This window comes from Diadema antillarum, unplaced genomic scaffold, assembly GCF_040938485.1.
Source record: "Diadema antillarum isolate AM-2024a unplaced genomic scaffold, OU_Dant_1.0 scf00000017, whole genome shotgun sequence".
In the NCBI taxonomy this organism is placed as follows: Eukaryota; Metazoa; Echinodermata; class Echinoidea; order Diadematoida; family Diadematidae; genus Diadema; species Diadema antillarum.
Genome location: NW_027270906.1, coordinates 3,241,342 through 3,266,630, shown reverse-complemented (window position 1 = coordinate 3,266,630; position 25,289 = coordinate 3,241,342). Strand labels below are relative to the sequence as shown.

General features: G+C 39.2%; 2 pseudogenes; both read left to right on the top strand.

Annotated features, from left to right (window-relative positions):
- LOC139727283 (CCR4-NOT transcription complex subunit 1-like) overlaps nt 1-8,909 on the top strand; it is a 67,804-nt pseudogene extending 58,895 nt beyond the window's left edge.
- A 4,655-nt stretch (nt 8,910-13,564) lies between these two features.
- Nucleotides 13,565-16,723, top strand: LOC139725746 (ATP-dependent DNA helicase RecQ-like; annotated as a pseudogene).
- The last annotated feature ends 8,566 nt before the right edge of the window (nt 16,724-25,289 follow it).

Sequence of the window (25,289 nt, the reverse complement as noted above, 5' to 3'; positions counted from 1 at the left end):
TAAACATGAACCATGAGCAGCTATCGTGGCTCAGTGGATAAGACCACAGACTATCAACCATGAGGTCCCTGGTTCTAGTCCCCTGGTGGCAGTGGTTGCACCCCCTAGACGAGGCACTCTATCCTCATTGTCTAGTCATGCAGAAGGGGCTTCAGCCATTAGTTATCTGATTGCTTGCTTGTTACACAAATTCTAGATTAAATCTTTCTTGCTAGATCATGAGTCATTGATCAAAGATAACCTGTCTACTGGGTATAGATGAAAGGATGTGTGTTATCAGTTATGAGAGAATGAAGATGCCATGTTGTCACCTTTTACCATGCTGTTAGAGGCTTCCCAGCTTCCTGCAATTAATCAACTGTTACATTGCTTTTACAGTGACAACTTTTTTTTTTACAAGATCAGACCTCCCAACCAGTCTAATAAATGTAGAGAAAGGAATCTTAGTTTTGACCATTCCCAGCCCTTGTTTCAACAGGACTTTCCTATTTTTCTTGATAATTTTACTACACACTCCTATGTGATCTCTTTTTCCTGCTTTTGAGCCAAATCATCCCTATTTTTCACTCAGAGAGATTGAGAGGTTTGCAAGATGAGACAAATGTCGTTCAGTGGTATTTTACCGGAGGTTGGAACAATGGAAAGATTTTTGTTCCCATGCAATGATATGAGCGATTGTGAGTGACAATTTTCTCCAGTAATCATTGCCAGCTAGAAATTTTCGTATCCATGTTTTTGTTATGGGAAAATCAATGTACAGTGATTCTGTGTTGGTTTGTTTTGTTGGGTCAAATGATGTCATAGGGGTTCTAGGACAATTACCCCAGGACCATTACCCCCAGACCCTTCCTCTGACCCTAATCCTAATCCTAAACATAATCCTGACCCTGACCTAAATTCTAAACCTAACCGTAGCCCTTACCTTAATCTTTGCTCTAACCTTATCACTAACTGGTACCTTTAGCCGAAGGTAATAGTCCTTGGAGGTTAATTGTTGTGATACATTAATAGGCTAAGGGTTGATTTGATTTGATTTATTGGTTCCTGCATTATATCATTGCATATGCAGATACGTACACATGTATATTATTGGTGCCATACATATACATAAACATTAGTTGTTAACAAAGTAAGTTTCTTCATTGCCTTTACAATATACAGCAATACAATTTCTTCATTGCCTTTACAATGCACAACAAAACATATCAGCGATGCAATGAATAATACAGAAGGGCTACAGCTTAAGCATTGTGTGACTTGCATGCAGCCCTCGTACATAATACATAACATATAGGAAAATAGGCTATGGTGATGTTTGTTACCCTTTAATTGTGTTTTACCTTTTAATTTCCTTGTTTGTTACCCTTTAATTGTTTGCAGGGTACACTAAGGGTGCTACTGGTCCTCCTCCATGACCATCCAGAGTTCCTCTGTGACTACCACTACGGCTTCTGTGATGTCATCCCACCAAACTGCATCCAAATGCGCAACCTCATTCTCAGCGCGTTCCCTCGCAACATGCGTCTCCCCGACCCTTTCACCCCAAACCTCAAGGTAAGTCTCACGTCATTGTCCACTCTCTTTAAGTTCATGGTGGCTGTATCAAAGTGTAAGCTGGCAGCATTTGCAGTTTAAATGTTGACATTTGCCATGCATTCTTGACTGGATTTAAAAAAATGATATAGCATAATGTTGGGCAGAATGGTAAAAACAAGATTATAAAACCAATGCCAAACACACTTCATTTTACATAAGAGTATAGTGAATTTGGAGATGTACAACTGTATGTCACAATCATATCATCTCAGCAGACAGCTAACGTGCAGATACAAGATAATGCATTATCATGTTCACTGTTTTCTAGACAGCTTCTATAAGTACAGAATGTTCTATCTGTAAATTGAACCTTTTTCGTGACCCTGCATAACAAATTCTGACAAAATGTCATCAGATATATATATATATTTTTTCTAATACTCATGTGCAGGCTTTAAAAAGATGAGTTTCTTGACATAAAAATGGTAAATAATTCATCAAGACTGCATGTTCCTATCCAACCAAAATAAATTGTGGGAAATAAGCAAGTAGTAAAGTAAGTAATATGTTGATGTAGAAAAATAGTAAGAAAATGATGCTACTGCAGAGAGGGGGGTTTTAAAGTGAAGGGTCTACTTAGCAAGATGAATTGGTCAACCGTCATATTGTGTGATGTGAATTTTTTTGTGGGTTTGGGGGTGCAGGGTCACATATTAAGCTGAAGCATGAAGTACAGTAACTGTTACCATATGATTTTGTTTCAGGTTGACATGCTGGCAGACATCGCTCATCACCCCAGGATCCTCACCAACTATGTCACTGTCATCCAGCCTGCTTCTTTCAAAAAGGTCAGTCACAAAGCTCTATTTGTTTGTCTTTTGTTCGGTCTTTGTTTCTTTAGACCCAAACTACTTCAGATACTTGAGTGCCGCACTGTGTTGCATCCCTTTGTCTGCATACAATGCTTTTGTGTTGGCTCAGTGGCTCAAAACCGATGTGTTGGCTCAGTGAGTAGAGCGGCTGCCCTCACAATCGGGAGGTCGTGGGTTCAAACCCCGGCCGCGTCATACCAAAAGACGTTAAAAGATGGGAGTTGCTGCTATCTTGTTTGCCGTTCAACAGTTGAAAAGGTTAGAGCAACGTCGATCTGGCGCTGCTCAGTGGCTGCCGGGCCCACAATCAATTGGGCAAAATGAATTTCCATTCTTGGACAATAGAATTTGGAGTTTATATCCAAACAATTATTATTTTGTTGTTGTTCTTATAGTTGCAGGACATGCCTCGGTCAATTGATGTGTAGGTGGAAAGAAGCTAAAATATCTCTTGAGAAATGGTGTATGAGGTTATTACGTAGCTGTTCATGCGAGATTATGATTTCGCTGTGCTTGTTTTGTAACTACTATGTTTTCAACAAGTGAAACGTGAGTTCTTAAAGACTTGTTATGATCTAATACATCAATATTAGTTAATTCACAACAAAGTAAGATATGAAACCCTTATGCAGAGGAACCAAAGCAAACCCTGTGTTTGATAGATATATTGACAGAAACCAGAATTCCTTTGGTAAAGCCATGTTAGAAAATGCTAAATACTAAAATCAAGCATGGTAAGCAATGCTAACTGGGAGTTTATCTCTGTTCTGATCCTCCACAGGACCTTGACTCGTACATCAAGACCCGCAGCCCCGTCACCTTCCTGTCGGAGCTGCGCAGTCACCTCCAGGTCTCCCAGGAGCCAGGCCAGCGCTACAACGTGTCGCTGATGAATGCCCTGGTCCTCTACGTGGGCATGCAGGCAATTAATTACATCCAGAGCAAAGGAAGCACGCCCTCTATGAGCACCATCACCCATTCCTCACACATGGACATCTTCCAGAACCTTGTGGTGGACCTGGATACAGAGGGTGAGCTTCTGATTCCCTGCTTCTGCCCCGAGTCATGTGCCGTATCCATAAGAGAAAACATAAATGTTGCATAACTGATTTAAATCCATGTTATGAACATATCATGATGACATACATATATTTTTTGATACTTGGCAAATTATATGATGCAAGGACATAGATATTCAGTGCAGCAGTGGTCAGAATATCCCACACCTTGGCTGAACTTAAGTTAAATATTTTCTCCTATCATACTGTTTGGAAATATAACATGCTTTACAATATGTTTTATGCATGTGGTTCATAAAACATCATGCAGGCTTTTGAAGTACAATGTGACTTTGTTGCTCTGATCAACCTGTGGGCATTCTTGAGTTTTGTCAAGTGAGACATAGTTGTCTAGATTTAGGAAATAAAAGTGAAAATTATTCGGACCACGTGGTGTTGTGCTTGCGTTTAATGAGTGAGTTGGTCATACATCAGCTGTTCATATTTGTACCATGCCACTAGCTACTGGCTTGTAAGTAAAATCACTTGGATGAGTTTCTTACAGACTAGTGAAGACTGTACCTCTCCTTCGAGCTGTGTTCTCCATCTGCCTAGAGATGTCTACACAGACACAATATCCTGAACCATTCACCCCTCATTCTTCCCTTCTCTGCCCCACCCCAGGTCGCTACCTGTTCCTGAACGCCATCGCTAACCAGCTGCGATACCCCAACAGCCACACACACTACTTCAGCTGCACCTTGCTCTACCTGTTTGCTGAAGCCAACACAGAGGCTATCCAGGAACAGATCACACGGTCAGTGGTAGTGGACAATCAGTGGACGATCTCAGTGGTAGTGGACAGTCAGTGGATGATTTTATTTCACAGAGGAGTGGCTGCTACAAATCAAATACAGCCACCCCTCCTTGATTCCAATACATGCACTGACCTTCATTACAGTGGTATTGGAAGATCTACCAAGTGTTAAGAATTGCCTTAATCTTTTCTTTTCTGAACCAGTACATTAAGCCTGTCACTGCCTTGTTAAGAAGACAATATCGCTTTTAAAAAGCTGATCCCTTATGTTTTTGAGTGCTTTCAGAAAATTCTTATGCTTCTGTACCAAAGGGCTCTTGAGGCATTATCATGTTCATCATTTTTTTTTTTCCGTTTATGTAATTAAAGAACTACTGCAAGTTGATCAGTAAAATTTATTTCATGTTATTATCACTGTATTAGTATTTTCAGATTAGAGTAGCCTTGTGAGGTCAAAATGTCAGTTTTTAATGTATGATCTTCTCTTCTCAATATAAAAAATTGGAATCTTATGAAAATTTTTAAGAAGACAAATTGATGATGCAAATTTCTTACCTAATTTAAGGATGCATACGTTTATCTTGGGATAAACATTAAATTGTCAATTTCACAGTGTATAGTTCAATCATACATTTAGTAACGTATAAGACTACGCAGGGAATTAGTCAATTTGAATGATGATTCTCTGATTAGCAGTTGGTCTGTCAGTCTCATAGGTCAGAGGACAAAGTTTAAGAAGAAGTATTTTGACCTGAGAAGTATCGCGACCTGCTAGCTTACGGAAGAGAGAATCTCAGTCAAGGATACATTGCTGTTCTTTCATATATTCACATATTTTGCCTATGTGTGGAATAATCTATGGTGATTTCAATACAGGATTATACAGGGTTATTGTAGTTTTGTTGTATTTTCTGTCGAAAGGAAATGTAACTACCATGAGATCATTATAAACTGCTCTGGACCAGTCTTTTGGGCACTAATGACAAAGTAGTCCATTCTTGTTTGACATTGTGTTGACAGTGTGTTGTTGGAGCGCCTCATTGTGAACCGGCCGCATCCTTGGGGACTGCTGATCACCTTCATTGAGCTCATCCGCAACCACAACTTCAAGTTCTGGAGCCACGAGTTTGTGCACTGTGCTCCAGAGATCAAGAAGTAAGCCAGTCCAACAGTTTTCTCTCACCATTGAGGCAAAGATACTACATAATTTACTCTGATAAATAAATTTTATTAATTCAGTGACTGTCGATGTACAATTTTCTGCTGTGTCCTGTGTATACTTTGACTTCTGACATCCATATACCCTTAATTCTAAGTTAGTGAAAAATTAGGGCGATTAAAATTTTGCAAAATGCAGCATAATGTTCAAATACCCAGGGCTCTTTCACTCTACTGAAGAGATGCAATATTGCTTTTTGATTGATTAAGGTAGTAAGGTATTACTATAAAGCAGGAAATATTTGCGGCGTGACATTCTAGTGAACTGGCCGACGGCCTTCTTTGTGGCTTGAAATTTTTGCAAATATGCTACTGGCATCCAATGCACAATAGTGTAGACAGGAACTTTCACATGCATTTTAATATTGCGAATCTTGGCTTCACAAAATTCACAAAATTAAAATGTATGAGAAAATTTCTGGTTTTACAGACATGTACTTAGATGAGGATTGGCAGGCATTGCAGCTTTGCTCCGTTTCACTAATGGCTAGTTTTGATAATTAATTTCATTGTACATAGATTTCACCTGACATAATTATCTAATCAAAGTTCATATGTGTGTCTTTGATGCTCACAGGCTGTTTGAATCGGTGGCTCGTAGCTGTATGCAGCAGAAGGGGAGTGCGCAGACCGGAATGAACCGCGATTCAGCCGAGGCCCACGAAACCTAGCCTCTACCATCGTCGATACGTGAAAAGCGGAAATTATGAAACTGTTTGAGAAACCCAAGCTCGGAAAAAAAGACACTCTGCTATAACCATGATTCTGTGATTCTACCTGGCCTGCTGATTTTGGTGTTGCAGCTAAAGTATAGCCACGAAGGCAGTTTGTGGTGGTCCTGATAATGCAGTGTTGACTGCACATTGTCAAAATCAACCTGACAGAATACAGTAATGTTTCCTGTATGTAGAACAAAGGTTTTGACTGCAGCTAGCCCTGTTGTCTTTGTGTCAAGATTTTTGTACTGTACTGACCTCTATTCTATCATCTCCCTGTACTAGAGTAATCATCATCATTCTTAATTTCATTAATATTTGTTGTTTTGCCTTGATTTGATATGCATCTGCTCAGTCAAAGAGTACATGGCAAAAAGTGGATTTTGCTTGAAAGGAGCATGTAGAGTCTCTGTGTATTCAGTTTAATGCTAGCAAGTACAAAATGCTGTGTGCTAGTAACAAGCCACCAATGTATAGAAGGCTCTTCCATATAATCTCCTGCGTGGCTTTGAGCATGGAATAATGTGCAAATATGATTCTGTTGGCGACATGATATTCCCTGTCATGAAAGACTTTTTATGTTGTGCCTTCTAGTTTCAGTCAACACATCCCAAGTGCCAAGAAGTTGTTGTTCTTGTTGTAGTTGTACATGTTGATATTCTGGTGCTCCACTAAACAAACGGCTATGACGCAGAACAAACATGAGGCTAATAGTTTGTGTGATTGCAAAATGTCACCGTTGTGTCAGTACATAATCCATGTCGTTTTCAGAGGCGACATCCTAACAAACAGTCTGCTTTGCATTAAAATTCACAATTTGATGACACCCCACCCTGATGAGAGTCCGATAAGAGGTGGTATTCTTTACCTCATGCTCAACTAATTCATGGTACAGTTTCCTTTCTGTCTGGCTTGACCAAGAAGTTCAATGAAGAGGACCACAACACTTCACTCACAAACAGGGCTCCGTGGCATAAGATTATAACTTTACAGTTAATGGTAACTCTGAAAATCAATGGTAACTATCATAGCAACATTATTCCATAGCCAATCACAGCCAAGAAATCACTGATGGTTACCATTGGTTACAGAGTTATTAGTGAGTGTAATTGTAATATTTTCAGAGTTTTATGAAACAGAGCTCAGATTCTCAACCTGAACATACGCTCAGTTTATTAAGCCATGTCTCAGTACACCATGTCTTTGTCATGATGGACATTTTGAATTGCCACCATGCACTTCTATTGTATTTTGGCTCATTCTGAACTTTTAGCTGATGAGAATGACTTCCACCTCAATCTATTCATGAATTCCATATGTCTGCATGTATCTTGAGAATTTGAGGTACCTCATGTTTACAACAGACATTATGGATACACTAATATTATTTCCTACTTGAGTGTGTGAATCATTGACGTTGCTACAAGTCCAATAATATCCTGTATTTGGAACAATACCCAACGGTACACTAAGTCTGCAGATTTACATCAGTAATTTCATTCTTAATTCATTTACATCATCTCTTATCAAGTAAATTTTCAAGTAATATGTGCATGTTACCATGAGATATGACCAAATTTCACTCCGTTCAAATTGTCACAAGTTTACCCTTTGATATAGTGAATGTGATGTGGGTATCTGTCATATTGTATTCAGAAATGTATTTTGGGTAAGTGGTGCAGTGGAGATTCTTAACTAAAAGCAACAGGAAACCACTTTCTTATTTAGAATGTCCTCATTTGTTGGAGAAGTGCACAAGCAGCCATATGGGATGGTTAAGTTATCTCACAAATCGTTTTCTGTGATTGGACATGATGGGTTGCAGACACGTCTGCCGTTGTCATGTGACAATGTCACATGATTGGTTCCAGCTGTGCTGATCAACTCTTGTGTCATAGTCTCGACTCCAGGCAGCGTAGTATGCAACTCTTCTTAGGCCACGCCCCACTCCAGATGTGTCCTGTTCTTGTCTTTTTTCTACAGTGTTCAGTAACATCCCCTTCAGATGTTCAAGAGATCAAGTCAATTACGCAGTTGACTTACAACCTGCACTGAAATCATAATATAATGCTGATATTATGGAACATTGGGTCTGTTGATATACTTTATTGTGCAATTTTTTGCTCCCTTGAGAGGCTCAGAGAAAAAGAATATCGGTTAAATCTGCCTTGTGGATTGCAGTAACCATGTCCTTTCCACACAAAGTTTTTTTTTCTCTGTGTAGTATCTTTCATACGTCACTGTGAACTTAACAACTGGACATTACCAAGTGAGGTGTATGGACCCTTTACCTTCAAACTGAAATCACATAGCATACCAGAATCGAAAGCCCAGACCTGGTCACCATCTTTGAGTTATTGAAGAGCCATTTCCTACGAGTAGAGGTCCTCTTACTTTTATAGGTAACTTTGTTTTGTTGCTGTTAATAATGAAGCATTTTGGAAGACTTTATATATATGATATTGTTTTAACATTTCTTTTAGATTGTAGGTGACGCCTTTCAGGTAACACGTGTATCGTAATCTGCCTCCCTCAGGATTGGTTTGTATGTTGACAAGAAACGGGGTTAGGAGATATACTGTGACTGTAAAAATGTATGTAATAATGGTTTTGTTGACCGATGGAGAGTAATGGATGTGAATTTTTCTTTTCTGAAAGGAATGGTTGATGCACAGTGTTACAATGAAACTGCTGGTACTGATGTCTTATTTGTCTTTTCTGCAAATATTTGAAATAAAACTTAAGGCATGTATATGAAACATGTAAAATTTGAGTTACTTGCATTTTGTTCTGTGTTTGACTTTTTATTTCAGTTTCAGAAAATCTTCCTACACTTTTATCTCAATGATATACTCATTTACAGTGTAATAATCTAATATGAACACTGGCCATATATGCTGGGTGAAATTCAGTCATATGCCAAACAAAGAAGCTATGACTGTAAATTCTTGTAGTTTGCTTTCCTAAAAGAAGAAACTTAATACAGTGCACAATATCTTCAAGCATTTTGTTCTAATTCACTTTTTGATATGGGGATAACGATAAAGGGAAAATAAAATAAATTCTTTTTTAATGCAATTTGCATGCCATGTGAAAGTGAAGACTGCAGCAAACTTGGCCAAGAACAATAATTAGGACTTCTTTCTCAACAGTCTTTGATAATTCAAATTCATGAAATTTTTCCGTCAAGGTGTTTACGTCGATGTAGTGCAAGTTGTCAATCAGTCTTTGATAAGTTACCAAAACAATGTTAGACATACCCAGTAAAAAGGGTGTGTGAATCAGGTACATGGAATCGAGATAACAATCTATATGTATTCACACAAGATGAAGAGTAAAACGTTAATATGATATTAATCACTGACCCTTGCAAGCTAAGGAGCCATTGTTACACAGTGAATTAGACATTAATTTCTTGATTATGGAGTCCCTACTTCGAGTCAACTCGGGCAAGACTCGTTATCCTCCTTGCCTCGTCCTTCACAGGGAACTTATTATGGCCATTGGTCCTTAGCCACGTGAGAGACTGCAAATCCTAGCATCACAAATTTGTCACTGAGAGAATGATGTAATCACACACGAACACAACCAAGATTGTAAAAAAAAAATAGTAAAAAAGTCGCACGGTATTGAGTCGTAATGACTGTAATGACTGGAGTTTTGTGAATTACAATACATTCAAGATGTTTGAGGATATGTATTTAATGATAATAATAATAATGATGATAATGATGATGATGATGATGATGATGGTGATGGTGATGATGATAATAATGATAATAATGATAATAATAAGAATAATAATAACAATAATAATTATATATATATATATGTATATATATATATATATATATATATATATATATACCCGTTTGGTATATATCCGTCGGGAATATGTAGTTTGTTGAGGATTGAAAAGTGCTCAATGCTGTAAAGCAGAGCATATATATTCCCCATGTGCATTGCCAAAGAGATCACACAAGTTGAAGAATGATGACTTAGATTTCTGAAACAAATTGATGCTTTAGAGTGTCGGGTCGGTGATGTCAGTTTCAAGGGGACTACAACAGCTTTGGCAGAGACCAGCTTGATACTTATACCCTTATCCAGACTTTTGTATCGAGATTGTTCATAATATCCAGATAGACTTGCCCGACATACCGACTGACGAGTGCAAAATAAATGATTAGATATAGGAATAAATAAAATCAAGAAAAACAGTTTGCGAATTAATTCAATTAAAGAAAATGCTTTTGTATTGAATTATATATATAGTTGGAAGAGATACATTGAATGGTTGTTGTTTCATTAAGTTTACCTCGGGGAAGAAGTACATGTATCTTAATAAAATACACCTGTATGTTCGAAAAACTGCCTCTAATTATAATGAGAAAAGGAGGCTACATAAAACACGACTCCGACAGCCTTGTTCTGCTCAATCATGCTTCAATAGTGAGTCACCTTCATGCGATACTTTCTTTGTCTCAAAACATGGAAGTCATGCAACCAAATACTGTACCTCGGCTGGGCACATTATAGATATGGGGATCACGTGGCCACGCACTCGAATCTCGTCCTCTGCAGCATAGTGTTGCCAAATGGCGCCGGCGACAGTTTTTTTTTTCATCCAGTGTGTTTAGTACAAACAACTCTCGCTTAATCACGAAGTTCGCGGGACTACCAATTTTCTTTCGATATATCGAAATTTCGTTATTGTCGAACAGTAAACTATACAAAGATAAATATCGATGATAATTTGGGTACCTGATTTTTTACTTCGTTGTGTCGAAAATTTCTCATTAACCGTGTTCGTTACAACGAGAGTGCGCTGTTTGAAACTCCTGCGTTGCATAAAAGTTACAATTATGGTAACTTTGCCATCCAATGGTAACTAACATGGTAACAACACCTAACAGCCAATCAAAATGAAGAAGTCCATGGAAGTTACCATTGGATGGCAAAGTAAGCATAATTGTAACTTTTATGCATCGGGCCGCTGGATCCAAAACTGAAACATTATCAAACAATATCATGAAGGACCCCCATCACCCTCTTCACCAATGTTTCTGTTGGTTAAGATCTGGCAAGAGACTGCAATCTGCAAAATGCAAGACAAACCGATATCTCAATTCTTTCATTCCATTTGCAATTAGACTTTTCAATAGTACTCGTTAACCCATTAGTAGTTGAATTATCTGAGGCCGCCCGTGAGGTTGCTCACTGGGCCACCCGAGGCCTACAGCCCAAGTTCTGATAATTTTTGTGTTTAATTGTTTTCATTGTTTTTCACACAGATTCTTAACAGTATATACCTGTTAACTCATTAGTAGTTGAATTATTAGAGGAAGCTGTGGGGTTGCTCCCTGGGCCATCTGAGGCCGCCCGCCTTTTGATGATTTTGTGTTTAACCGTTTCCATTGTTTTTACGTGGAATATTGTGATTGAGTAATTTGAGGAAGGTTACGGGTCAGCAGGGATGTGTCGAAATTGTTTTTGTGATGAGTAAGTTGTTTGGTAGAATCATGGGCTTTCAAATGGATGTAATGTGATAGGGGTAAATGCATGGTGATTTTTGTATGTATGGGTTGGAAAGTTGTTGAGAGGAGGGGGGCATTGTAAAACAATAAAGTAGTTTTGAAGATGTTATGTTATTATTACCATTATTATCATCATCACCCTTAACTTTTTTTTCCTTTTCTTATTTTAGTCATTGACACAGACTGGTCATTATCATCATCACTTCATTTTGGGATTTTACAGTTTTGGGTTTATGATGCCATAGCTAATGATATTTGATATATGTCATTTATGAACTGTTATATATGCTTCCTTTCCTGTCTTATTCTTTTTCGTTCTCTCTTCTCTCTACCGCTGATCCTCCCTCTCTCTATATTTTTTTTTCCCCGGCAAGTTGATGTACAACTACAATGATTATATTTTTTAACATTATTATATTTCAGAATTTGGGAAATGACTCTGTGCAATATTGGTGGACTTAGAAAGAAATCTATATGATATGATGATATAATCACTGATATTGTTTCTGTATGTTTTGATTTGTTTGCTGTGTTGTATTTTAGTGCGAGTTGGTTTTGGTTCCAGTCTATTACGGGCTGACGGGGGGGGGGGGGTGATATTGGAACGTAACAAGAGGGAAGGTTTTTGAAGTTTTTAGCATCATGCCAATGGAGTCCGTTTTTATGCAACGTTTTTATACGATTGTTCTTTTCAGTTTGATTTTGCATACATGCCCGGTTATTTATTCATTTGTCAAGTGCTATTCCATGTTGTTCTTTTTTATGTATATATTGTATTTGTTATGCTTTGTCATTTATATGTGAAAATCCCGCGATGAGTTTCCTGTAATTATATGATATTGGATGGCCTTGAGATTAATACAAGGAAATATTGGACGAGCTATGCACAAATATTGGACGAGTCGAAGACGAGTCCAATATTTTGCTTAGCGAGTCCAATATTTCCTTGTATTAATCGAAAATAGGACATTCAATATCATCATTATTATCCTACAGAGGATTTTAGCAAAGGAAGTTTTCACTTAGGCCTACCCTTTCTGTCTCCGACTCCGAGTGCTGTTCCTACTGTGTAGTGATCCTGACATGGGGTATGGTACATGTACACTCTTCAGTGCAAGTTAATCCACTTCAGTCTCTGATAAAACAGTGATCTATTATCCAAGGTAGCCGTCATGTTACTGTTAGACCGATATCTAGCTAATTTAGACCAGAATTAGATGTATTTGTATCCGAGATCTGAGAAACAATTCACGTCACATCTACCGTAGATCGTGAAAGATCGAATTAGGCTACTACTACCACCACAACTAGTCCTACTGTGCTGTACATATAAACGTACTTGTACACACGTACGTAAATGTACAGTAACTGTAATATGCATATCGCGCACGCAAATGCAAGCGCAGCGGCGGCGGCCGGCTACATTATATCGCGCGCGGACTATCTAGCAGTAGCGCTGAGCATGCAGAGCTGCAGATCAATCGTCGCCTTGCGCCTGCATGCACAAAAAAAAAAAAAAAAAAAAAATGCAACTTGTTTTCATCAAACCTAAATTTAACTTCCTGTTATGAAAGTGATATTTTGAAAAATTGTGTGAAAAACAATTTCAACTAATTGATATAGGAAATTTGTTTGTATAAACACAGAATTTTAGAAGAAACGATATTCTAGTTAATTCATGATTGACCAATCACAGACGTTTTTACTTCATATTTCAGGTCATCTCGTATATATCTCAACCAATCACGGTGCAGTTTATAAAAAACTTTGGGGAATCCCCTCTTGCCCTCCAATATTTTAAATATTGGTCGCCTCGGCCAAAATTATTGGTCGAGTACAACAATGAAACCTTCTAAGTGGGTTGGAGGTTATGAGGTGCGTTGACAAAATAACACTTGTATTTGGGCTCTAAAAATCCTCTGTATGGATAATAATACTTTTTATTGGACGAATAAAGATGAATTGAATTGAATTGAATTGAATTAGAAGATGCCAGATATAGTTGCTTTTGATTTGTTTGTTTTTTCTTGGGTGGGTGATTGAATAAACAAAATTGAATGATTTTGATTTTATTTTTAAAGTTTACTTGAGCAGGAATATATTTTCCATTTGAGTCACTTTTAGATCTCTTGGTCACTAGTTTTGATAGTCCACTGCCTGGACTGTTTTGTGTGATCATTTACCGCGCGCACACACCGCTACAGCACGCGTATGCCCCACCGTATGCTTGTGTATTAATTTGCCGCTCACGCACGCATCTCGACCTCCAAAACAGTCCAGTCTTGAAAGTTGAAAGTTGAAAGTTGAAAGTTGAAAGTTTATTTACTCACAACCCAAACTCTGGGTATCGGAGTCCAATGAAAAACATATAGCACATTATAATATCAATAAATAATAATTGCAAATAACTCTGAAAAGTGTACAAAACAACTATAACAAACAAAATAAGAATGAAATGCGATTGATGAAAAGAAAAAAAAATGTACTGGTTTGCCAAGTCTCCCCGAAATATTTCGGAAAAAATTGGCCCCACCCCCATCCCCTCATTCATTTTAAGCATCCTGATTGGTCGATGAGATCGCGTCCAGCAGGCAATTTGTGGGATCGAAAAAAGTCGATCGACCTCTAATCTTGTAGTCTTATTGCAAACAGGTATATTGCATGTAGCAATATAACATACGTATTTTACGCCAATATTTGTATTAATCTCTCCATATATTGATGGAATTTCAAAATTATTTTTCTTTTTATTAAAAATTGCTCAAATGATATATCTTAGAGATCATAAGAGGAGAATGAAATTATAACGTACATAAACCGTGCGTAAGATTAAGACTAACTTCTACTCGTTTCCATAACTGTTATAAATTAAATTATAAATATCACAATAACCAGCATTTTAAATCTATTTTTTGACAGAAAAAAAAATTAAAAATTACAAATAAAAAATTGATAAATACGTGTAGAAAAGATATTCGCCCATTTAAAGCATCGTGACTTATCGTACATGTCAATTTCGAGGTGGCTTTTACTTCTCGATCGGGGATCCCCCGGATCGCGTGTACAGCATACAGCTTGTGCAACAAATGTGCCTTTCGTATTTCGTATTGATGCCGAGTCTTGCGTTTTCCGACCAAAATCTGTGCAGCATTGCAAGTATTTCCTCCAAACCTTGTTTACATGATCAATGGATGTCAACATCAGCGTCTCCGCGTCGCTTTTCTGACAGTGATAATGAGAAGAGCATTCAATGCAATGTGCTACTGAGAAGCTTGGATTCGTTGACGGTTTCGGGGAGCAGCAGCAGAACCAGAACTTAGAAGTCCCTACTACACGTACTCGTTTCTCCGTGCGTGGTCATAGACTCATGATTTTGTTTATCTCCATGCCGACTGGTTTCGGCAATAGTGTGGTGTTCCAACTTCCAAGCTGCACCGTTGTGCATTGATATTCTTCGCAAACTAGATCTACATGATGGACCAGACTCTCCGAAAGCTGTGGCTCTTGTCATGCCTTTGAAGTCTTTAATTTCGGACCAGATGGAGCAGGGCTATGGATCTTGCTTGGCCTGCGTGACAAAGTCGAAGACTCAAGCGGCCTAGTGGTAAGCTAATCATTTAACGTTAGATCTATCCAGTTTCTACAAATGATTCGTCAAGGCAACTTTCATTACGTGTCTCTTGTCTTGAATTACAAACTGTAACTGTAGGCCCCTAGTTGAACAACAAAAAAATGATTGTAAAACTAAATGTAGTTAAATGTCTGGCCTCTGGGCCGGGTAGGGTAAACACATGTCAGGCTTCTACTACAGTACTACTCTTGTGAGTGTTCCTAGGTGTACTGAGCTGAGTCAAATCCTGTGTAATTGTAATAAATTGTTAACACCATAACTGCACTGGTTTAATTGTTTTGTACAGTACAGTAACTACTGTAACTTTCTCGCATACAAATGCAATTACACATATGCCTACTGCCTTAGCTTTAATCTGTGAGACACAGCCTGTGTCTCGTCGGCTTTGCTCCTCTACACAGACAGAGGAGCAATCGAGACACACGCTGTGGCCCACAGACTAATTCTTCATGTGCATGTACATTGAGAAAAAACTCAAGTAGGAACATGCTTCAGTATGCAAATGTACTCATACTGAAAGGGGACAACTTTGCACAACAGGGAATGACACTAGAACCAGACAGGGTTTGCCTTTTGAACACTTTAATTCAATCTTCAGTACCGAATCGTCAACATAGGTCCTCTGATTACAGTCGCCATCTTTCGTTCTTCTTTCCGCCCTCTCTCGGCATATCTGTTACAATCGTTTACACATTATGTTCCCTTACAATACTTGTTCATCTATAGATTAAAATTATGCAGTCTTATGGCTATGCGATATGCATTGAAGAGACTGCAGGCATTATTAAAATCACATTAATGCAATGTAGAAAATGTTTTTTATTTTAATCTTACTATTTTTTTTTTCTTATTTTTCAAATAGGGGGACTGCATCTGGAGACACCAAAGCATTTCGAGCAGTGTATGGAAAATTTGGTGAATTACGATCGGAACTCAAGTCGTCAGTCCCGCTGTTGCCCTGACAGCCACTGCAACCAGACATGTGAGTAGCGGTATCATCGAAAACTTTGGTCTTCGCAATTATGTGTGGGTAAATCAGTTGCCGGACAAGCAAAATATAAAACATGTTGTCAAGTCTGCTGCAAGAGATTTAGATACAATGTTCAAGTGGCTGGCAGATGACTTGAAGATCCATGGTGCATGTTGTGAAAGGATGATAAGAAAAATGTGCAGTAATGTGTACGCGACCTTTATGGCACTGCTTCCAGAAGGTTGCCACAGGTATGTTAATAAGTTTATATGTACCACCAGAACATGGAAACTGATATCCAAAAGGAAATTGTTGACAGCATGTTAGCAACAGATGGTGAAATCAGAGTTCTGATAGCTACCATTGCATCTGGCCTGGGTGTTGACGTAAGCAACGTACACAGTACGGTTTTGTGTGGATGCCTGTAGCTGAGATTTTTTTTTTTTAATGAAAAATGTCACGTATACACGTGTACATGTAGCTTAGCTTGTACCTTTGGGATTTGAAAATTGTTTTTTAGAGAATTCATATGATTGTTTTAAAACAAGAATCCACTGTGGGTGTTTTTCCTCCGTAAGGTTTGTAATGGTGAGTGGTTGGTACATTGGTTTCAGGTGTACCTGAATTTTTGCAGTTCCATGCTACATGTACAATAATTTTCTTTTTATCACTGCAATTACTGTACCTTGCTCTTATTCATAGAAGCAAATACAATGTACATTTGTACACACCTACTTTTCATACTGTACTTTGTTTTTTAGGCGTGAATATTTTCATTGATTTTCATTGGACATGTTGATGGGTACATATAATTACAAGTGATAAAATTATGGAAAAGTTGAAATATTTTAGTTCAAGGTTGTGTTTTTGTGATGTAGTGGATTACATGTACATGTACATACAGACCATGCCAAGTGGGGATGGGCTGTGTGTTTTGGGTGTTTGAAAATTGAACTGAAAATGCTGTTTGCCTGCACATGTAATTGTACATCGCATGTTCGTCTATGCATACATGTACATACAAGTGTACAAATGTGTAGAGTGTGTTTTTGAGTTGTACAACTACCAAGAACTTGTTTACATATACTTTCTTTACATACAAAATCATTCATGAGAAGTACAGTATGTTCTTTGGCCCATTTTGATAAAACTAAAACTAGTTCTGTTAATGCACATGAACATTTTTACCTATAGTTTGAACTGTGTAGCAATGAATTTATTTTCTTTTTTGAACTTCGAAGCATTTTTTTTAAACCAAGAATTGTTGTAAAGCGCAACAAATGAAAAAACAAAGATTTCTTTGTCATAACTTGTAACCAGTTTGTGTTAATCCTGTATTTTTGATGTGTAATGATAGTCTACTACACATGGTAACCAGACTGAAATGTGACATATCAAATTATTTCTCTGACATCAAAATTCAGAGTCAAACAGTTTACAATGTATTTTGTTTGAAATAATGCACTGTTGTGAACAATGATCATGAACTATCATGAATATACAGTAAATGTATTGTATATTACAGTACTTGTACATGTACATGTACAAATGAAAGTGTATAATGAAGGAATTTCAAGAGCATGGAGAAACAACTGAAATATGCCTAATATTTTATAAACTATAGAACATTTAATTTCAGTTCCTTATGAGTACTTGGTGGTACAGAATATCCAACTTTAAAGACACTTACACACCTGAGGAATTATTTTGAATACTACTCCTTCCCAGAGTGACAACTTTTTGAACTCATTATTGACAGTTGGGAGTGGGATGCTAGCTTTGAAACTTCCTTGGTAGTTGGTACAACATTAACAGTTTTACCATCATGGCCAAATTTTTATAATGAAGGCTTAAGAAGTAATGTGATTAAAAAAATGTACAAGTTATACATATGCTCAAATTACACTACTCGTAGTCCATTTGTTTTCACTTTGCTGTCTGCTCTTACTGTACATGAAATGATGAAGACTACACAGTGTATTTAACAGTACATAAATTTGCACATATGTGTAATGTACATGTACACTGTACATTGTACATTTCAAAGTACAATAGTGATAAATTGATGTATTTCCTGACCACACCTCAACACTGAAAAAAAAAAATTCTAAACTTATTTACCAATAATCAGGTGCCATAAACGTAGAAAAAAAATAAAGTCTACTACACTGTACAGCTGTATGTACAAAGTACATATACAATGTTTTAATTTGGATGTGATTTGTAATAGGGGGTTTAATCAAATTGCTAACATGTGAGTGTGTGTGTGTATGCATGTGTTTGTGTATGTTTGCGTGTGTGTGTGTGTGTGTGTGTGTGTGCACATGCGTGTATGTGTTTGTGTGTGTTGTGTGCATGGCCCACACATTTCCCAAGCATAATTTCACACTGATATCCCCCTTAAATGTTTGTGAATTAGAAAAAAACAAGTTGCTTTGTCAGACTGTCTTTTGATATGAATAGGCCTACTTATTTGATAATGTATATATATTGTTACGGGAGGTTAACTTTGGCCTAACGAACCATCATAACCACCAAAAATACCCAGACTCTCAAACAAGGTGTTTGGTCGATCTCGGTCTTCTTGTCCAACTCTTTATTTACATATTCCTCCGCGGAACGATAAAGTGCCCAGAAATGATAATACAATGCACATGTATCCATAACACTTCCCCCCTAAAAGAGTGCATTTAACTTTTTAACACAAATGGACTCTATGTATGTTGGCACAATATTTTGGAACAGCATTGTACATTCCTCTTCCTATTCACTCTTATAACTCCATGAGTTTACCATGGTTGCATCCTTATAAGAACACATAAACAAAGTATGCTATGGCTATATCATCATCACAACCTGTGATAAAACATGTACGACTTTAGTACCATTCAACATGTACCAATCTCACACTCTCGTGAGTTACTGCTGCTTGTGAGTTACAGCATACTGGAATTGCATGTAGTTGTGCAACACTGAATACTGCAATGTTAACTTTCTCAACACCTTAACCTTTATGCAATCATGTCATGCATACAGCACAAACAATACACTTGTACCAAAATCATGTGGTTTCCTCGTTAGAACACACATGCAACATAAGTCAATTTTTACACTGTCATTATCAAATGATTAACCTGTGTACAACGATTATAAAACACGTCATCTCTTCAACAAGCAACTGCATATAATCCAACTGTTGTAATCATATTACAACCTAAAACCAAAACATCATATTCCATGCTATGTGACTTGCATATACCTGTAGACGTTGTGTCAGCATCTATTGAAATGTCAAGATATCAACAAATGTCATATACCCTAATTATGTTTCTGAAAACTTGCCTGTCAACATACAAAACACCAAGAGTATGACCTACCTAACAAAGCATCAAATGAACCTGAATGAAATATCCCCGATGATAACCTGTGTGTATACCTGTATGCATCCCTGTATAACACAGTTCGCTTAAATACATGCCTGTTGGTATATTGGATCAACTGTGAAATACTGGACACCTTCGCCAAGGCAATGATTGAACTATAACAATGAGCAAAAGCTATGTACATGTATAACTATATAATTTCTGTACCTAATACAGTACACATGCTAATTAAATCCAAAAGGCAACATCCAATAAAAAGGGTGTACGCCACAACAAATTTAACCAATACCTGTACATGTACAAGTATGAAACTTCAAATACAGTGTACCTGAACGGTACCTACATTACTCGATACACCACATTCTCTATACAAACAGCAACACTACCTGTTTGAAGTCAGTTTACCAACAACTCACATTCTTGACAACTGTTGATGGCTAGCGTAACTTCAAACAGCCTTCATAATGTCTTCTTTTGGAGAGTGACTCAAGCACAATTATAGCTTGCTGTGTTTCCTTATTAACACAAACATGTCTGAAAATACTTCAGTGTTGTTATTTACACATTCAAAGTGCCATTCATGCTGTTGGCATCACAATTATAGTGTATGCAAGATACATACATATACATGATGTACACACACTGTCCTGTGTACTTGCAAAACAAATTACACCTGTTTAAAGTGTTACAAACATAAAATACATTTGCACAATTGTTGCATCTGGCAACAAGACAAAATATCGAGATGTCTCAATTAAGCACGGGAGAGTGTGTCCGCGACAATGTTTTCCTTTCCGCGAATGTGCCTAATGCCAAGGTTATACTCCTGTAGGATTAAACTCCATCGCATCAGTCTCTGGTTTTTGTTTCTCATTCTGTTGACGAATGTCAGTGGGTTGTGATCAGTCCACACAACAACGGGTTGAGTTGTGCTGCCCACGTAGACATCAAAATGGCTGAGCGAAAGAATTAACGCTAGGGTCTCCTTCTCAACGGTAGAATACCTCCGCTGGTGCGCGTTGAATTTCTTTGAGAAGTAGCAGACCGGTCGGTCCACTCCATCGTCATCAGCTTGCATCAGCACGGCGCCTGCTCCGACATCGTTGGCATCGACAGCTAGGCTGAAGCCTTTTGTGAAGTCCGGCGCTGCCAACACAGGACCACTCGACAGGATTGCCTTCACTTGGTCAAACGCAGACTGGCATGCGGCTGACCACTGGAACTTCACGTTCTTCCGCAGGAGATCAGTCAAGGGTGCCACAACATCCGAGAAGTTATGGCAGAAGCGACGGTAATATCCGGCCATGCCGATGAATCTCATCAGCTCCTTCCTCGTCTTGGGAACGGGGACATCTTGGACTGCTCCTACCACAAACATGACTGGCTTCGCACTTTCACCTGCACTTCTCTCAACATACTTCTTCAACATGTTGATGTGACACAACCGTTTCTTTTTCTTCCTGTCTGGCGTCTGAATGATGTAATTCACATCACTCAATCTCTCCTCCACGACATAGGGACCAGAGAAGCGAGCACACAGAGGATTACCAGGAATGGGCAGCAGTATCAATACCTTCTCACCGGGACTGAACATCCTTTCCCTGGACCTCTTATCAAACAACTGTTTCATGTTCTTTTGACTGTTTCTCAAATGTCCAGCTGCAAATTCACCTGCACGAGTCAGCCTACCACGGAACGTGGTCACGTAATTCAACAAACCAGGTGACTCATCCTCACCCAACAGCTTCTCTCTCAAGACCTTCAATGGACCACGAACCTCGTGTCCAAACACTAACTCAAAGGGACTAAATCCTAAGGACTCTTGCAGACTCTCGCACCGAGAAAAGCAACAACGGCAAGCCTTCATCCCAGTCCTTCTCGACCTCAAGGCAGTATGTTCTCATCATGTTCTTCAGCGTCTGATGAAAACGCTCCAGAGCGCCTTGACTCTGTGGATGATAGGCACTCGAGGTTACACATTTGATGCCCAACTCACGCATCACTTGCTGAAATATTTTTGAAGTGAAGTTGGAACCCTGGTCTGATTGCACCACCTTTGGTTAGCCAACCGTTGTAAAGAACTTCACTAACGCTTTGCTAACGTTCTGTGCAGTGATACGCCGAAGTGGCACAGCTTCTGGAAATCTCGTAGAAGCGCACATCATAGTCAGCAAGTACTCATGTCCAGCCTTTGTCTTTGGCAAAGGACCAACACAGTCTATGATAACTGTGCTAAACGGCTCATCAAATGCTGGTATGGGCTTCAGGGGAGCAGGAGGAATCTTCTGATTGGGTTTTCCCACCACTTGACAAACATGGCAAGTCCTACAGAAATCTGAAACATCCCGTCTCAAGCCAGGCCGAAAGAAATGTTTCAAAATCTTGTCAACCGTCTTATTGACTCCAAGATGACCACCAAGAGCTGACTCATGCGACACACTCAAGATGTGTTTACGAAATACTGTCGGGATGACAATCTGGTGAACTTCTCGCCATTCTTCATCACTAGAAGAGTCAACTGGCATCCACTTCCTCATCAACACATCTCCTTTCTTATAGTAGCAAGTCCTCTCACTCAGTGCTTCTTCTTCAGCAAGAGCACTATCACACAACGCTACCAACTGTGGATCATTCTTCTGTGCGTCAATCAAAGAGCTCTTGTTCAACCCAATCTCAGTTTCATCTACAGGCTGAGACTCATCCACTATCTGATGTGATTTTGATGCTGCGGTTTTGCTTACTTTTACGTCATCCAACCGACAGAAGAAACTCCCTTCTAGACCGATATCCTCTGGACTAGCCTTCGTTTCAGACTCCTCTGATTTTCTAGACAGGGAACGTGTGACTACACAAGCTGGGAAAACTTCAGGGAATTCCTGAACCAATGCAGCTGTCTCATTTCCTTCTTTATCCAAAGGGACTGCACTGACCACTGGAATAGTCACTTTGTCTCCTGCAAGATCATTGCCTAATATCAATGCTACACCATCCATAGGAAGTGACTTCCTAACACCAAGGCTCACCCTTCCTGAAACTAGGCCTGACTGCAAATCGACTGTGTGAAGAGGGGCTTCAACGTAACCTCCTTCTACTCCTTGTAACAGTACACTTATGCCTGTGGACGACGTTTGCCCAAAAGGAAGGACACTGTCAAGAATCAATGACTGGGATGCACCAGTATCTCGCAGGATGGTAACCTTTCTGGCTTCATCACACCCTACAAATGACACATAGCCTACAGAAGTGAATGGTTCATACTGAGACTTAATCTTGTCTTGATCAGCTGACTTAATCACACTCTGAACTTGTTCACACCAATCACCTGCCGATTCCACTGAACGACTCACCAATCCATTGGGATGAGACTTCTTTTCTTTGTCTTTTTCCTGTTTTTTCTTGTTCAGAATGGGACAATTAGACTTCACATGCCCTGGTTGCCTACAATGGAAACACAAAATAGGCTTCTCAGTGTTCCTACCTTTCTTGTCAGTCTCATTTCCCACCACTAGACCAGCTTTCACCTCTGTCTTACTGCTAGAATTTGTCTTGCCAACACTTAGACGATTAGGAGCTGCATATTTGCTTCCTACATACCTGTTTCCATGACTATGGGACAAAGTATACTCATCAGCCACTGTACTAGCTACCAACAAAGTTTTCACTTTCCGTTCCTCAATATGCGAACGCACCTCTTGAGGTAGCGAACTCTTAAACTCCTCTAGTAGCACAAGTTCCCGCAAATCTTCAACAGTAGCCACGCCTACTGATTGCAGCCAACGAGTGAAGGCAATTTCCTTCACTTTTGCAAATTCTCTGAATGACTGTGACTCCAGTTTTCTACTATTCCTGAATTTTTGTCTGTACGCTTCAGGAACCAAGGCGTACGCGTTCAGAATTGCCTTTTTTTACTGTTGCATAATCCTGAGCTTCTTCGCGCGACAGTGAAGCATAAGCATCACATGCCTTTCCCTTTAACTTAGTCTGCAAAAGATGAGGCCATTTTTCTTTCGGCCACTCCATGCTATCCGCCACCTGTTCGAAATGCAGGAAATATCTATACACATCTCCTTCACCGAACTCAGGGACCATTCTGACATTTTTGGCGATATCAAAATGCCCACCACTGACGCTTACACCATACTCGCTCTCACCGACTTGACGAGCCCTTTCAAGAGAAACCCTCTCTCTCTCTAACTGAATTCTCGCTTTCTCAAGTTCAAGCTCTTTCAGACGTACTTCTACACTCCCTTGCACATCACCAGGGGGACTACCTGATATGCTACGCAATGCCTGGAGGGGAAATACTTCTTCATCTACAAGAAATTTAATTGTGTGCTGTGTAATCTCTGACTTTTTCATTGTGCTCTTCACAGCAGGAACCTTGTAGTTTTCTGCAACACGCAACAAATCAACCTTTTTCAAGGTTAGCAACTCCTCAACTGTGGGTGAATCCACAAACTTCTCAATGGAAAAATCTTGATCTTTCTCCATTATGCACCAATAATGTACAGTTAATAGTGCAACAAGAAAACCTGACTTCTCACCAGCCAGCCAGCTGAAAAAAAAACCCCTTTTCAATTGAAGAAAACCAGTCGCACTATAAACAATAACCCGTATGCTATACCACACACGACCCGACTGGGAATAACCCGTATGCTACACCACATACGAACCGACTTGGAATAACCCGTGTGCTAAACCACACACGAACAACAATGGCATAACCCGTGTGCTAAACCACACACAAACCACCGTGGAATAACCCGTGTGCTATACCACACACGAACAACCATGAAATCACCTGTATGCTAAACCACATACAAACCACCGTGGAATAACCCGTGTGCTAAACCACACACGAACCACCGTGAAATCACCTGTATGCTAACAACATACAGCTATACAAACCGTCGTGGAATAACCCGTATGCTTAACCACATACGAACCGCCGTAGAATAACCCGTATGCTGAACCACACACGAACCACCACGTACGGGACCAACGACCAACGTTTGACCAACGTTTCCACGCAGACACTACACACACGCAGACACTACACACACGCAGCGTATACCCAGATTAAACCATCCTCAACACTACGCACGTGCCAAATTAACCCTTTCGATCCCGAAAGAAATACGAACGTGAGTCTCCCTCACACAGACACAGAAAGACGACCGATTTACATCAAAATGTATAATATATCACTCCGCGTCCATCTCCGTACACACACACACACTACGCCGTAAACGCACCGTGCTTCTCAAATCGTAACACCTTCACATACAGTACACTGTAACAATCACGATGCAAATGACATACGTAGTTGGGCGACGTAAACTGTATCGCGATCGCCCATGTCCACGACATAGCATAGAGTGCTACACACGCTACTCACCGAAATTCATCGGCCCAGCGAGAAAGAAAAAACACTCCTGGGATCATATCAAACCCGACCAAATCACCTAAGTCCGCAGAAACCCTGCCGAACTCCCGGACGTGCCCCCAATTTGTTACGGGAGGTTAACTTTGGCCTAACGAACCATCATAACCACCAAAAATACCCAGACTCTCAAACAAGGTGTTTGGTCGATCTCGGTCATCTTGTCCA